Source organism: Hypomesus transpacificus, unplaced genomic scaffold (genome assembly GCF_021917145.1).
Source record: "Hypomesus transpacificus isolate Combined female unplaced genomic scaffold, fHypTra1 scaffold_27, whole genome shotgun sequence".
Lineage (NCBI taxonomy): Eukaryota > Metazoa > Chordata > Actinopteri > Osmeriformes > Osmeridae > Hypomesus > Hypomesus transpacificus.
Window position 1 is genome coordinate 1,532,150 of NW_025813796.1, and position 12,381 is coordinate 1,544,530.

At 47.3% G+C, this 12,381-nt stretch overlaps 1 long non-coding RNA gene across 1 annotated transcript; it reads right to left on the minus strand.

Annotated features, from left to right (window-relative positions):
- Positions 1–4,942: 4,942 nt before the first annotated feature.
- LOC124463246 lies at positions 4,943–12,349 on the minus strand. The gene is made up of 2 exons (XR_006955543.1): positions 12,136–12,349; positions 4,943–5,496 (listed from the first exon to the last, which is right to left on the minus strand). It is a non-coding gene; the product is annotated as an uncharacterized LOC124463246 (long non-coding RNA).
- Positions 12,350–12,381: the final 32 nt, after the last annotated feature.

The following is a 12,381-nucleotide window of genomic DNA, read 5'->3' on the forward strand; positions in this document are numbered from 1 at the left end:
CTGTGACCCGCCACAGGGAAGGAGAGGATGAAGTGTCCCTCTCCTCCTTTTACACGTCCCCAGTGGCTGGCTGGCTTTCCCTCAGATGCCTGCCTATGACTATGCAGCATGATGTTGGGACTGTGCAGCCTCACCCCCCACCCCACCCTCTTTTGGCCCCCAGGGCCTGGCTCTTTAATTGGGAATCAAAGCCAGATAGGCAGGGCTGTTGGCACTGGAGCCTGAGAGAACCAGGACTGTAATTAGAACCTTCTCACCCCAGACGGCGGGCTCCCACCGGTGGGCCAGCTCTGGTTAACAAGCTGCTTCAGTTCTAACAAGAGGATCTATTGTGGACTCCACTCTCCAATGCAAGCTAAGATCAGATGCTGTTGGTGCAAGCTAAGACCAGATGCTGTTGGTGCTAGCTAAGATCAGATGCTGTTGGTGCTAGCTAAGATCAGATGCTGTTGGTGCTAGCTAAGATCAGATGCTGTTGGTGCTAGCTAAGATCAGATGCTGTTGGTGCTAGCCAAGATCAGATGCTGTTGGTGCAAGCTAAGATCAGATGCTGTTGGTGCTAGCTAAGATCAGATGCTGTTGGTGCTAGCTAAGATCTGTTGTGAATCCTGTATTCTCAGGTTATCCAATAAGTCATTCACATTGTTCATCTTAATTTTACATTAACTTGAATGCAAATAACAAATTGGGCAACATTAACTAATGCACAATAACAAACATTTAATAAACCGGAGTGTGGAAGTACCTGAACTTATAAACTGTGTTATCCTAATTACTTTATTATCCCAGATTATGTTATTAGCATGTCATGTAGTTACACTTCTACACTCACATTTAAGCAGAATAAGTTATTACACAAGTCAATCTTCTTGGTTAGTTTATATTTTACTGGTCAAAAGAAGCCTATAGAAAATTCTCAATCCAAGCCTCGCTACACTGTGCATCTAAAGTCATTGCCATTCATTAGTCCTAGGATCAATATGTTTTTTTTACTTCACTTTCTGGGCAGCACAGAACAGTTGCTTACAATTGTTTGCATTTGAACCTCTTGGGCAGCAATTTAATCAATCACATAGTTTTACAATACTCTTAGTACAGGATGTAGCCTTCACAAAGGAATAATGAGTTGCAATGTTAGTATTGTGCTGTAAGGTGGTAGTCCCAGCTTGTAGACTGATAATAGATAAGTGTATCTCCTGTCAGTTCTAGATGTTGACGATATTAACAAAACATTAAAATATGGTAATTTTTATTAATCCATTACTGAAAAAGTTTTAACATTATAAAAGGTTGTGTACCCGCCTACACGGCAAGAAGTGGAGTTCTGCAGTGTTTTCCTGAAGCTGTCAGTCAACACAGAACCTTCATCAGTCTTCACAGATGGGTTAATTAAGTCTTATTGGATAGCATAGTAAGTGAGTACTTTTGTGAGAATGTGAAACCAGAGCTCCAGTGACTACTGGAAAACATCACTACCACCAATGTTCACCCTGCCAACCTATTTCATAACTTGTATTCTTTGTTAAAGGCAATGTGTTTGTCAGGGAATAAAAAAAAAATCACATCAAGGGGGAATTATTGAATGATGTGATGACGGACCGATGTAGAACACATTACATTCAGCAAATGTCACCGGCTTTGTAATGTGATCTTGTCACCAGGGAATGCATCAACACTTTCTTAGGAAGACTTTAAAAGAACGAAAAGAAAATGTGTTTGCAACTCTCAAACCCACTCTCTTTCAACTTGTTATGTTTACGGCCCTGAATCAGGCTACCTAACAAAAACAGCTCTGAAGATCCACTCAAACACCCCGTATTCAGCCACACCAGGCTCAAGAATCCTCCTCGTAAAACAAGACCTCAATCAGTAGCCCTCCTCTTCTCCTCTACTCGACAAACTCAAAACAAAGAAAGTCGCGGACACGGAGGCCATAAAAACGGTCAAAATAGAGACGTTTCTCAGTAAAGTAGACTGACCTCAATCTGCCCTACCCTCTGCCTGAATGATTGGAATCTTAACCAGAGATACACTGCGGTTGCTTTGTCGAGAACAAAAAGCAGAAAACCATTTCCTGTGTCTCTGAGCCAATCATCAGCTCTGATTTATGTTGTATTTGAGCGCTGAGCGCTGAGCGCAGTTCTCCTCAGGTGGAGGAACGGTTTACAACCCCCCTGCCTCTATTGTAAAACAGAAAAGGTGGCCGGCATATTGCCGCATAATATTAAACATGTGTGCTGGCAGTGAGGGCCAGAGGATTTTTGGGTTAGGATTGTGGAGGAGGGTTCTCGAGAAGGAGGGAGCCCAAAGACACGGCTCCGAGTCACGGTTGCTTGTCTTTCTTCCTTTCGCCAAGACACTTGACGAAAGTTTCCCACAGACAGCATCCCACGAATGTGAAATACAGCCCATGCAATCGCCTCAGGACAGAGTGCTACGGGAACGTCCTTGGAAGCCAAATCAGGCTTTCAGATCCGAAGGCTCTCGGTAATGTAGAACAGTGTAAGGTTGATGCTGTGCCTGTATTCGATAGTACACTTGATTTTGGGAAGTCTTCAGAATGACTGGACACGAATGGGGACGTAAGGCCAGCCGTCGGGTTTTTCCTCAAGCAATCTTCTTCACGCTAATTGATGTGTACTTTTGTATCGTACTGATGGCATGATTTACATGCTGACTATGTGTCAGGATGATTTGAGCTGTTTACAGGACGGGTGGATAGTAGGACTGACAGACTAGGCTGTTGTCATGGAACATCTCTCTTGTCTTTGTCTTTCTACTACTGTAGAAAGGGAAAAATTAGTTTTTTTTTTTTTTTTGTCTTTCTACTACTGTAGAAAGCAAAAAATACTCATTTTTCCCTGCAATGAATTATGGGTGTCTTGTGAATAACTTACTCAGACATGACACAGCGAAATAAATGTGGATTATGATGATTTCCAGTTTAATTTACATTTACATTTAGCAGACGCTCTTATCCAGAGCAACTGACAGTAAGTACAGGGACCTTCAGATTACTAGCCCGATGCTCTACCCGTTCAGCCACCTGAATCCCTAATTTCATGGCCAAAATAGTTACAAATGTTTTAAGCGTATAATTATAGTGATGGGGAATGTAACGCACATAATGCCCTTTTCCGAGTGAGGTTGCATTCTGCTCTACAATCTTACTTAGACCCTTTTGATGTAGATTTCTCACAGTGAAATAAATAGTTTTATTTTATACCCAAGTGGGCAATTTTGACCACTCAGAAGTTCAGTTCCCCAACAGCAAATTGTTGAATTTACTGTGGCAAATGCCTGCACACAACCAAGGTTTCTGTAACAATGTAATACTTTACAAGAAACAGCACGATGTGGTCACGATGAGTTTGTTTTAATCATTGCCATACATTGCGTGTGAGCTTCATAATCTGCAATAACAGGATGTATAATAATAGAACTGTCTTGTTCTTCCTGCAAGTTGAACATTTTATGCAAAACAGGTCCATTATAAGATGCAAATAGGATCCTCTGGAAATTTCATATGCAAGCAACTGCCAAGAAGCCCGTTTTTAATTTCTCGTCAACTGATAACAACTTGGCATCAGAGAGCCATTAGCGAATGCAAATGCTTCTTCCTGATTCCAGCCTAGCGCTCGTCCCCTCCATAATAAACTGATCAGACGGCCTTCACAGGCCCCACCTCTCCAGGACTAAACATATGGAGGGGACTGTCACTGCCGCATACCTTGATACCGTCTTTGGCCTGGACCTTCTGGAGAGAGCAAAGTGATTAGCTCATTATCAGAAGCCTTGTCGGCCCTATCATGCTGTTTCGCCGGGCGAGCCAAGTTCCCAGGCTGTCGAGGATATTGAGACGGAGGCCACTTTTAGAACTTTTCGAACGCGCAGAAACAAGGTTTATTTGGTTACACTAAATTCAACAATGAGAGGTATCACGTGCAACGCGAATGGATATCTGCTGTACATCCTGTACGACAACCTTTTCCCATACCAACATTCTATAAATTGTACCAAATAATTCGGGGCGCTACATATGGTAATCAACTCGTCTCTCCGATAATGTGTCTGCAGGGCTGTACTCAGAGGGTGGTGTAGTAAGTGAAAACCAGTGATAATCAAAGAGCATTGAGAGTAGATGGAGATGCCAGGAGTGAAAGTCAGGGTGAGAGGTTATAGCAGTGAATTATTCATGAGGAGACATTTTCCGACACGGTTTAGTGGCTGCCTCCGTCCATCGCCATGGGGATATTTGAATGGAGGAAGAAAAGAAAAAAAAAAGCTTAAATGCCAGTGGGCTCAGGAAACACGGTCCCAGGGTATGGCTCAGAAAGAGCCGGAAAGAGAGAGAAGGAAAACAAGAGGTTCAGCCTCTACACTGCCGAGGCACCCCGTAAGGACAGGAGTAGTCAAGGGTTAGCTAACATGCAGACTGAAAGCAACACACACACACTTTAGTAGCTATTGCAACAAATTATTTGGGGAACTTGCTATATTTGTGTTGTCATGCACTTACGTCTAACGGGGGGTCAGATGGCTGAGCGGTTAGGGAATTGGGCTATTAGTCAGAAGGTTGCTGGTTCGATTCCCGGCCATGAAAAATGATGTTGTGTTCTTGGGCAAGGCACTTCACCCTACTTGCCTCGGGGAGAATGTCCCTGTACTTACTCTAAGTCGCTCTGGATAAGAGCGTCTGCTAAATGACTAAATGAAAATGTAATGTCTACAGACAACAAGCAAACCATGTTTAATAGCTAGACAGATCAACTAGTGTAGCAAGGTAACTGTCTGCTTGTTTTTTTCCTTCTGCCCATTCAATAACAAGAAGTATGGCCCCAACCCTGCAGATGCCATATAAGTACTGTAGCCGATGGGCTAATATACTGTATGTCCATCGCCACAAATGTGGCAATATAATATAGAGATTACAAGGCAAGGATGCATGTGTATATAATCATTTATTTACTCTAAGTAATGCAAGAAATGTACAAGTATTTTCTCTCACGGTATAAAATCTTCTCTTAAATAAGCAGTTTCCATTCATGTAAATTCATGAAAGATTTGTTACAAACCCTGAAAACAATGAATCCCTTAGAACCAACAACACCAAAGAAAAAAAAAAGAAAAAAAATAATACAATAGTTAGCAATACCAATCCAGCAGATTGCAACCTGACTTTAAAAGTTCCCAAGTTAATATAGTATTGCTCATTATTTTTGCTTTTATATATATATATATATATATAAATATATATATATAAAACAAAAGGTATCTCAATTCAAAATTCGGACACAAAATAAGCATTGTTCTGAAATTATATATAGATATGTACATAAAAAATATATTTTAGTCTAAAAGGCCTTGGTTGAAGCTATTGGTTAGGTAAGGTATAACATTGTGCATGGATCTGTCGAGGACTTCTTAAGCAGACTGGCAGTTGTTCTTGCAGGAGATTCTTCAGCATGGTGGAACCTGTCCCTGGGGCCAAGGGTGCTGAGGACAAAAACACAGGGACATTTAAGAAATGAAACACCAAATGAAACTAGAGAGGGTCAAATTTCTGGGGAAATTGTAGGGTGTGCTTGCTTGCGTCGGTTGCAGGTGGGTCCGTTTTCCCTTCTAGTGATATGTTCAAGCATTTAGCCTACTCATATTGCATAATTCATTAAGAACACCTTTTTAAAAAAGCGAACCGCTGTTGAAACAAGCGAACCCCCTTTGGAACAAGCTACTGTAACAACGTTGTCACTGGCAGTATTTCAGATGGAATTGCGATTCAAACAGTACCGTCTGTTAACTGAAAATATGCCCCCCAAAACGTAAATACGTTCGACATTAATTTAGGGGGACATGGCTAATTCAAAAGAAGTTTGCTAGAGGCAAGCTAGCTGCTGTTGCTAGCCACACTTCACTGATTGTTTGAAAGCGCCGGAAATGAGAATGTTTCTTTTGACATAATAAAGTTTAGCCATAGCTGTGGCATTGAAGACAGTACAGTAGCCTACTACTACACACTGCCAGTGGGCGAGCCGAGTCTGACAGCTAACGTCAAAACAAGATGCGGTTTCACTCAAATTCCACGTTTTACACAAATCACAAAAATATGCTGACCCGCTGGCTGTCTTTACAATCACCATATCTTTAAAACACTGCTCTCTCTTTTGATGTAGAATTTACCCTGGTACGAAATTAAGAAAATACTCATCAGACGCAGATCGACAACACTGTTGTCGACGAGTATCAACACTCGTTGACCACAGTTGTAGCTGCCGCAATCGTCAATGGAGGCTGACGGGGCTCTCACGTAGCAAACAAATCAACGTTTTTACAGCAACTTCAAAAATCTCACCACCTGGCTGTCTTTACAATAGTCATATCATCATAACATTTCCCTATTTCAGTTTTTTCGTATATACTATAAAATTATAAAAATACTATTATGACGCTTTCTAGCATGGCTGCCGCCTAAAAGACTAGGCGGTCTCATGGTCGACCCGCACTCGCTCAAATTACAAAAACTTTCACGACCTAAATCAAATATCCGAGATGGCAGTTCGACTCGAAATCGCTTTTTCAACAAAGTCCAATGGTTGGAAATTTTTTGGGGTGGTATTTTTTCACTTATAATCCAAGCTCCGACTTGCGTGCTAGAACGTCTCTATCACGTTGTATCCATGCGTCATTGCTAACGTGTGTTGACATGGTGACGTAGCTAGCACAGAGTACCCTTCGTCGACTAAAGGCACTTTTCGCCACAAAAATGTTGTAACCTCCTAAACTGTGCAACAGAACGTAAATCCCAATACAAGCAACTCAATCGCTACCAAGACGAAACTTTTGACACCGACGTTGTGTATGTAGTCCAAATATTGACTGAGGCTTAGGGGGGCAAAAATAAATAAAAATAGTAAATAAATATATATGAGAGAGAACAATGGTTTGTGCTCGCCGAAGGCAAGAACACTCCAACCAAAACCCGAGTGTTCACCATGAGAGGCATTTTAGGCAAGGGAAGCACTTTAATCCTGCAATTTTGAAGTACATTTGAAGTACATTTGAAGTTCATTGAACACCAAGAGAGTTTTTTTTTTGCTCGTCGAGTGTTGGTAGCTACGGCCCAGGGCGGCTGTGCTCGGCCTCCCCAATGCACAAGGTGCCGTGGTGTTCGAACCCGTGTTGTCCCCCGTTTGGTCTGCTTATATGCAGTTATAACCCAGTGACCCAGTGTCACCTGTGTCTTGTTTGGTGTCGCTATTTAAGTTGTCGCCTTCGTTTGCGTCTTTGTGGAGTCTTGTTTGACGTCTGTCGCCGACCGGGCAGTTGTCTGTCACTGTCGTGTCCTGTGTTCGGAAGGGCGGTTTGCTACCCTGTCTTTGTTACGTGAAACATGCGCTTGAATCCTACCCCTGTGTCGGCGTCCCCTGTTACAGAATACTGTCGGTCGACTCTAACTTCCTGCTTACTTAAAAAAAACCTTGGCACGGTATCACCGAACCATACGAGCCATTAGGCACACATGCACACAGTCCATGTGCACGCGTGTCTTTGAATACACGGACGAACGTCGAGCTGACCTACATAAACACAGACATGTTGTTTGTGGCAGGTAAACAAGGTGAAGCGAAGGAGTCTAGACCTCTTCCTCCTGAGTCTCCTCAAAGGGACTAAAGCAGAAAGAGCTTTAGATGTTGCACATTTCGGGAGAAGGGGCACACACTCACTGTGAAGTTCACCAGGGGAGGAAGAAGGGGGGGAAAAACTGTTGGGGGGGGGGGGGGAGAATCAATAGGATTCTGCCAGGAAGATTCCCCGGACATGAATGAGAGCCAGGTCAAAAGAAAGTGGGCAAGCTGGCAGGCCAGGGCTGAACTCTCTGTGATCCTATCCAGTGTGGACAGAGGGGAGAGGGGGGCGGGGGAGAGGAGGTGGAGAGTGGTGAAAGGGGTCTCTCGAGAGGGTCTGAATGCGTGTGTCTGTGTGTGCGAGAGAGAAGAGACGGGGGAGACGGGGAGGGGGGCAGGGGGATAGAGAGAGAGAGAGAGAGAGAGAGAGAGAGAGAGAGGGGGGGGGGGGGAAGTGTTTCAGGCTTAAGAGAAGGCTGCATGTTCCTCCATCGGGCTGGAAGCGCCGGTGGGTCACGGCACAACAACCTGCCTGACCGGCCGAACTGTGGGATCTGCTATGAACACCCACCAATGCCCTCTCCAAACAGTATGGGACTGCAGTGAGGCATCTGTCCTCTAACTATACACACAGCGCATCTGCCAACTGCCACCCCCCCCCCCAAAGAAAATACATCTGATCAAATACACATTATATTATAAATGACTGTCGGTCTACTGCAAAGCGCTTGTGCTCAGTGCAGCCTCACAGAATGCAAACCGACCTTCACGGAAACAAAAGTTCCGGTGACGTCTAACAGCGTGACGGCAGCAGGGTTTGCCGACACGACGCGGGAGCTGCCCTCCCCATCACTCCAAGAGCATGATGGGAAGGCATTTGCATCCCCATTAGTGAAAGCCTTTTCACTTATAACAAGTTCGGGGAAAAGGCTGTAATTAGGACAAACGGGGTTCACTACGGGAGTGTTTGCCTGCGGCGCCCGCATCAATTATACATACTTAGAGGCAACGTTTGTAGGGGGGGGGGGGGGGGGGGGGGGACGTGGGGCACACAGATTTACTTAAGGAATCAAATATTAACACGCCCTCCTTCCCTCCCTGTGACGCCGGCAGACGGCGCGGGGTCTTGCCGGGTCTGGAGAGGCGGGCGAGTGTCGCCCTGTAGGTTTGCGCTGGGCCCTCCGTCATCGCCGACGAGTGGGAGCAGGGCGGGGGAGGAGGGTGGGGAAGGCTCCGTCGTCTCTCTCTCTTTCTCTGCCCCTCTTTCTTTCTGCCTCTCTCTCTCTCTCTGCCTCTCTCCCTCTCTCTCCCCCCCCCCTCTCTCTCTACCTCCCTCTCTCTCTGCCTCTCTCTCTCCCCCCCCTCTCTCTCCCTCTTCTTCTCCCTCTCTCTCCCCCTCTCTCTCTCTCTCTTTCTCTCTCACCACATGGTTTCAAGAGGACGCCCGTCTGCATGCTTAACCGACACGCACATGCACACACACACACACAGGTAGGAAGATATACGTGTGCTTTGAAAACACACGGTAAGAGTGTGGTGGGTGAGAAGAAAACGTTAAGCCAAAAGCAGAAGAGAATAGAGAGGAGGGAGGGGGGGAATTGCATCGTGGAAGGAGAGTTGTCGGAGCACGATAAAGAGGCATATGGCGAGCGAAGGAGAAACCATTTGGAGGGGGCAGACAGACGGAGAGAGAGAAATAGCAGGAGAGAGATAGGTGTGTGTGTGTGTGGGGGGGGGGGGGGCGTGGGGGGGGGTGAGAGGAGCAGAGAAGAGGAGACTCAATAATCCTTTGTCAGTTTTCTTTGTTTCTCCGAGACGAACTGGGCCCATTCCCAGACATTTTCCCGAAAATCCCTTCCATTCCTCGTCCGCCCCGCACACGCGAATAGTGTCAGAACTGTGTTAATTGCTCTCTAATAATTAGCGCCGAGTTAGAATCCCTATTAATCTAATAAGTGATGTTCCACTCTCCACAGCCCTCCCAGAGGCCATAGCAAAACACATTTGGAGAGAGCATTTTTTAATTCCTCACTGAGCACCTCTTATCAGGCTTTTAAATGACTTTGAACCATCTAATGCCCCATGTCTAAACATGCTCTAATTAACACTGTCTGAAAATGCAGAGAGCCTTGAATAAGCCTCTCGCCGCAATTAGGAGATAGAACATTAATAAAACCATGATTATGGGGAAATAATCACAATCCCCCCCCCCCCCCCCCCCCCCCCCTCCATGTGGCTCCATAGACTGCTGACACAGTGGGCTTGGAAGGGCGTGCAGATTAGAGAACGGCGTGTCAGGAATCCTCTCTGGCGGCTGGTCGGAGGGAGGAGCGTAGAGCGAGAGAGAGAGAGACAGAGAGAGAGAGACAGAAAGAGCGAGAGACAGAGAGAGCGAGAGTGAGACAGAGAGAGAGAGACAGAGAGAGAGAGAGAGTTTTCACGGGGACTCGAACGTTTCGCTTATTACCGGTGGGCTTTGTGGAACAGCAGACGTCATCGTCGTATCTGTTCCCGTCGTCGCCCGGATCGAAGGGGGAAGCAAGCGGTGGTGGTGGCGTGTGTGTGTGTGTGTGTCTGTGTGTGTGTGGGGGGGCAGAAAAAAGAGGCCAACACTAGATTACGGCGGCAGCCCTCCGCTGCCAGATGTGGCCAGATAGGCACGCCACCCGGTTGGAATTCTCCTCCCTCGACATACCCCCGTGCGTCTCGCCTCTGCTCCCACAGAACAGCCACATTCTCTGTCGGGAACAAAATCCCCAAATCTCCCCTCCCCCTCTGATTGGCCGTCCTATTTCCGCCAGCACCTTTCGCGATCTCGATGAGGGATTTAAAAAACAAGCGGCGCAGAGACGGTCCTCCCCGCGGCATCAGACGAGGTCCGCGTTCACCCAGGTGGCCGTGTCAGTTAGCCCGGCGGCACGGACACCTGAGATTGCCGTCCCAGACTGGGGGTCAGCCCCGTGACGGTGCGAGGGCGGCAGGATCGCTCATGTCGGACGGCTTGACACCGCGCGGGGGGGGGCCTGGAGCCGGCCCCACTTGAAAGATGGGTTTGTTTAGCAGGCCTCCCCCCAGAGCGCGGCAGGGTGAACTATGGTGGAACAGCAGCCATAAATCCAGACAGCATCCTCAGCTGTTGCCACGGGGGCCAACGGGGGTGTCATAAAGCTATAGTTTCAAAGTCAGCCCCCCATCACACACACACACACACAAGAGAGACCTATGTATAAACCCATTCTCACTGGCATTGCCAAGGACAGTAATATCCTGTGGTTTCAAATCCCAGTGAATAGACCACATGCCCATGGAGAAAAGTGAACCACCTGCCTAAGTTACTACCTTGACATACCCAGGGACCAATATTTCCCCGTCGAAACATAAAGCTGGAAATGTTCCAGTATCTTTTTTGGTATGGATGCCACACGATGTATGATGTTTTTCGACGTAAACATTTATCTCGGGAAACTGGTTGACATCTGGTGGTGGAATTAATGCAAATACTATTCCCTTTGCCAGCACACGGTCATTTGTATTTAAATTGTGCTTCGTGTTTCACGCTGTTCCAACACGAAGTGGAGATTCATCATAAAATACCTAGACGTTTTCTTCCCCCCCCCCACCCCCCCCTTTTTCCCCAAACAAACAAACTCTCGAAATGTAGATAAGCCGCGAGCCAGTAATTAAAAGTTCCCAGCCCTCTGGCGCAAAAACAACACAGAACCCCATTCTGACTGAGGCTCAAGTGCGCAACACCGTGCCGTTGTTGATGGCTGAGGTAATCCCCCCCCCACCTCGCCCCCCCTAACCTTCATCCCTCCTCCCGCCCCCGCCCCCTCTCATCCCCACCCATAGCTGCGCATAGTGGTTTTCAATCCGAGGCGCGACGCGCCGACGCATCAGCATTCAGGGGGAACCGGGCTCCTTCTAATGGAGCCTCTAATATGTTTTCTAAATGGAGGCGTGCTCGGCCGTGGAAGATGTGCCAGACTTGGGCGCCAGATGATGGCCCTCTTCTTGAGCGGCTCGCCATGAAATGAGACGAGCGCGGGGGGGGGGGGGGGGGGGGGGGGGGGCGTATGAACTATTAATTTCCCCTTTAAACATTCATCGCATGGAGATAAAAGGATGGGGGGAGGGCGAGGGCGGGGGGGGGGGGGTCAGCCGGGCTGAACTCTGACCTGGCTCCGAAATGAGGGTGTGAATATTTCATGTTGGGGGGGGGGGGGCGCGTCAGTCGCCAATGCAAACCGAACTGTCTACTTCAGAGAGAAAGAAACTGAACGAGAGAGCGAGAGTGACAAAGAAAGAAAGAAGAAAATCTACTTCTACTAACAAGGTGCTGTCCTCCATCCAGAGTCCTCACTTGGAGTCACTGAATCTACAAAACCCGCTCACCGGATCTACGGGTTTGGACGGCAACATGAGCAGTGTCGTCAGAACGGAGCTGTCGTGTGAGGGGCGTTCTGCGTCGGGTGGGTGTGTGTGTGTGTGTGTGGGGGGGGGTCCTCACCCGTGGCAGGCTCCAGTGCAGTGTGGTCCTACATGTCTCTGGTGGATTCCGCTGCCCGAGCCAGCCCGTCGGCCATCAGCGCGTCTTCTAGACTCCTCCGTGCGTGGAACACCTTCAGCTCCTGTTCCCTGCGCGCACACACACACACGCACACGCACAGGACAACGTCAGGCTCGGTGTGTTATGTGCCGCGGAGAGGTATCTGGAACAAACCCCCCCCCCCCCGCCACACACACACACACACTT